Source organism: Dermacentor silvarum, chromosome 10 (assembly GCF_013339745.2).
Source record: "Dermacentor silvarum isolate Dsil-2018 chromosome 10, BIME_Dsil_1.4, whole genome shotgun sequence".
In the NCBI taxonomy this organism is placed as follows: Eukaryota; Metazoa; Arthropoda; class Arachnida; order Ixodida; family Ixodidae; genus Dermacentor; species Dermacentor silvarum.
Genome location: NC_051163.1, coordinates 154,142,507 through 154,146,811, shown reverse-complemented (window position 1 = coordinate 154,146,811; position 4,305 = coordinate 154,142,507). Strand labels below are relative to the sequence as shown.

The window sequence follows — 4,305 nt, the reverse complement described above, 5'->3', positions numbered from 1 at the left end:
GGTCCTAGAGGTAGCAGTTGTGAAGCTGCTCTTATTATTTACATCAACCTATTGTGTCTTTGTTCCCGCTTGAGTTTATCGGCACAATGTCGTGTCGACATGATGCAAGATTAGAAAGCTATTAGATTACAAGTCCTTTCTGTCTGTAATGAGGTTTGAATAGCTGATTTCTATCGAGCGCTAGATTTTATAAGTTGCAGTAATGAAATACCACATTTTATCGCCTTCGTTCGGCGTAATTTATAAGCCACGCCCATCGTGTGCGCATGTGACTCGTTCTGCGCATTTAAGCGCGTCTCAGCTAATATCAGGGGGGGGGGGGGGGGGGCGAGAATAAAAGAAGCTAGAAATGTATTGTAGTGCCACGGCCGCTAGATTTTTAAAAAAATGTGCAAGCAATGAAAAACACAAGCGTTGCCGCAGCGTCCTTCTCGAGATGTCAACAATGTTTGTCGAAGCACTTCGTCGATAACTCGACACCTCACGAACCATCCCGCAGCTGCGCAGTCGTGGCCGAGTGGTTAAGGCGATGGACTAGAAATCCATTGGGGTCTCCCCGCGCAGGTTCGAATCCTGCCGACTGCGGAATTTTTTTTTACGTTTTTTTTTTCTTTTTTATTTTCTCTTTCACTCATTCTTCTATAACTGTGTTTCGATATTCGTCACGGTATAAAAAAAAAAACATAATAATTCAAATTTCCAGGCCTTCACATTTTCTGTCAGAAAACGCCCGTTCTCTGCAATGGACGGCTGGTACTGGCAATTTTGGAACAGGTAGATAAGGGGCTGTTCACGGCAGCTTCTTTCCTTCTTTCTTTCTTCCTTTTTTTTTTTACCTCAACTCGCCCACAAAGAAAAGGCGACTGTTGCGCGGAGCCAGTCCTACCATTTCCTTCCGCTCATTCAAAACTCGTAAAACGCGCAATAGTAACATCTTTTTTCAATACAATAATTGACTCATGAAGTCGTGTGACCACAAAGTGGAAACCAGCTTCGAGGATCAGGCTAAGCGAATGGCAGATTCTGGTTACCCGTTGCGTATATGCTCACCTCGGTATCGGAGGGCTCGAGCGGGAAGTGTAAAAACGCATCAAAGGGAATCACTAACACTGCTAGAGTAAAGAAAGTCGCTGTGGTACCTTACATTCATCGTACCTCGCATAATCTCAGAAGAATAGTGGGAAAATCAGGGGTGCACGTGGTTTTTTCGGCCCCTGATCGTCCACATAAGCTACGCAAGCAGGTTAATTCAGAGAATAACCAGACGAACGCATGTACTACTCAACATCGCCAATAATTTGTATTCTGCACTCATAACGTTGTCTATGCCATTCCGCTTTCACGCAAAAGAACGTATGTTGGTCAAACTGGCAGGTGGATCAATGAGAGACTAAAAGGGCATCAATATAACGTCACCAGAGTAACCTCGAACCTTTTGGGCATTCATTGCCGAGACTGCAGTGGATGCAAACCCACGGCAATGTTTGAAGACGCTTCTATTTTGTATAGGGCTCATAGCAGGATGACAAGGGAGATTGTGGAGGTCTATGAAATTGCAAAATTAGGAGAAACGTGCGTGAGGAAGCCTTCAGTGTCGCTATCCGGAAAAGCGATACGATTCGTCGGTTTATCGGTGTAACTATTGCATTGTATGTTTTGATCATGCCTTAGACATGTGTACGGTTCATCGATATGCACCATTGAATGTTCCTTTCTTTCTTTTTTTTTTGTACACGCCGCAGTGGCTCAGTCAGCTAAGGCTGTCGAGCACGAAATCGCGGGTTCGAATCCCGGCCGCGGCGGCCGCATATCGATGGAGGCGAAATGCAAAAACGCCCGTGTGCTTGCGTTGTAGTGCACGTTAAAGAGTCCCAGGTGGTCAAAATTAATCCGGAGCCCTCCACTACGGTGTGCCTCATAATCAGAACTGGTTTTGGCACGTAAAACTCCGGAAAGGAGAATGTCCTCTTTGTGTTGTTTCTTTCCGCTCGTTCGGTATATATTTCTCAGTGTGTGCGGGAATAAAATCTAATGTTGAAAGTATCTATAGCGCTATCTCTGCGTGTTTGTTTCTTTCTACGTCCTCGTTCAGTCGCGCCTACGCATTCTATCATGGAATTCTAACCAACTAGCCCGCCAACGTGTTTTTACTTATTTCTGTGTTACCTGCACAATGATTGCCACAGTCCAGCTCAGAGCGTGGTGAGTATAGTGAACTAGAATACTAGTGGTGAGTCCACCGATATTTCTCTCTGAAGGCGTCTGCAGAGCGTGACGTCTGAGCGAGTTGGCGGCAATGCTGCCAGTACATCAATGAACACGAAAGGAATTCACGGTTGTAGGGGTATGGCGCTAAACTGACACGAGACTAAAGAAAGAGACAATATACGACGGGGTTCGTCCCGTACGCGCCTGTTTAGCGCTGGGCCTTTGCAACAATGAACAGGTATACCAGGTCTCCCAGTAATTACTATTCTTCCTCAACGAAATGAATACTGCGCAAACTCTATACGGTCGCGAATTTCGGCGGATGACGAGATTGGCAGTTATAGGGCACGAGCTTCCAGGAACTGTACTTTGTAAAGCGTGGTAACGATGGCGGGTGTCTTTGTTCGATGTCAGACTGCAGGGTGCGACAGTCATCGGCATATAGAAGTAAAGAATAGTTCCGAATAGCACAAAGGACGTCATTAATACAAATTAAAAGAACGAGTGGTCCTAATACTGACCCATGAGGGACGCCGCTAGTTGCCATGTAAAAAGGAGACGTTTGGCCACATCTATCAAGAAGATAACTGTGCAAGAGATTGACAACTGACGAGTCAACATGAAAGCGTGTAAGCTCTATCAAAAGCAGTGAGTGGCTGACTACATCAAAAGCCTGGCTGAGGTCAAATGGTGTCAACTTGCCCCCTTTGAAGTACCGGCGTGGAGATCCGTGTCATGAAACTAACGAGATTTGTGATAGTGGAGCGGTAGCTGAGAAATCCATGCTGATTGGGAATGAGTGAGTTCTTCACAGTACATTACGATATGTTGTGAAGAGCAACTTTAAAAATTTTTAGACGTGGCACAGAGAAGAGAAATTAAGCGATAATTAGAGACATCGCATTTACAGCCAGACTTAGACACAGGAAAAACATGAGTAGTTTTCCACATGTGAGGGAAAGTGAAAGTAGTCAAAGAGTTTTGAAATATAAATGTATATAATAATAATAATAATAATAATAATAATATAATAATAATAATAATAATAATAATAATAATAATAATAATAATAATAATAATAATAATAATAATAATAATGTTTTTTTCACCAAAAAAAATACAGAGCAACACAAACAGGCCGGTCTAAGCCTCAATTGGCTTGTAGGACCGTGCCATGAACATAATACAAACGGTAAATAAAAAGATGTTGATGAGACAGAAAGACAAAGAAAAAAAATGACCAGAAAAAAATAAGATAACATTTGGTTATTCTACGTGAAACAGACGTTGAAGCAGTGAAAATTATGATGCCAAAGTGTTGTGGAAGTTAGTTTCACCATGACTCCTTCAATAATTCTTTCAGCATGCTTTTTGAAGTAGCGTTAAAAATTTCATTCGGTAACTTGTTAAACATGTCAGGCCCATATGCACAGCGTCTGGCCGCACCATACTTTGTGGATGAACGAGGAACCATATAGCGGACGTGTTTACGAAGTTCCCTTGTGGAGGTATTTTTTGTTTGAAATCGGAAGTCCAGAAGTGTTTTATGACAACTGTTTCAACGAGCAAAGAATGAAAATTAGGCATACCAAGTTCACGGAAGATATTTGCAGCTGTTACTGTTTGGGAATTGTAGGCAACATTTATAAGGATATTTTTTATAATCCTGTCTACCCTGCATCTCCAACGATCCGAACAGAATCCGAAGACCGTAATACCATATCTCAATACACTATAACCCAATGCATGCACAATCAATTTTTTTACAGAGAGAGGCGCAATACTTTTCATATTAAACATCAGCCAAGCGACTGACCTCAGTTTTGAACAAATGAGTGATAAGTGATGTTGCCATGATAAGTTGCTATCGAAAAATATTCCAAGATATTTAACACAATCTACGTATGGAATAGGAGTACACTTACAAGGAACACAGTTAGACTTATGTAAGTAGAGAGGCAAGTTAATCACAGTAGTCTTGAGTGGAGAGCGAAAAACATACCAGTTGTGTTTTTGGGCCATTGACAGCCATTCCATTGTTACTGAACCAAAGCATCGCATTGCACACGTCATTTTGCAACATTTCAGTTGACATTT

At 42.3% G+C, this 4,305-nt stretch overlaps 1 non-coding gene across 1 annotated transcript; it reads left to right on the top strand.

Annotated features, from left to right (window-relative positions):
* The first annotated feature begins 503 nt into the window (after positions 1 to 503).
* Positions 504 to 585, top strand: Trnas-aga (transfer RNA serine (anticodon AGA)). The gene has a single exon. It is a non-coding gene; the product is annotated as a tRNA-Ser (tRNA).
* The last annotated feature ends 3,720 nt before the right edge of the window (positions 586 to 4,305 follow it).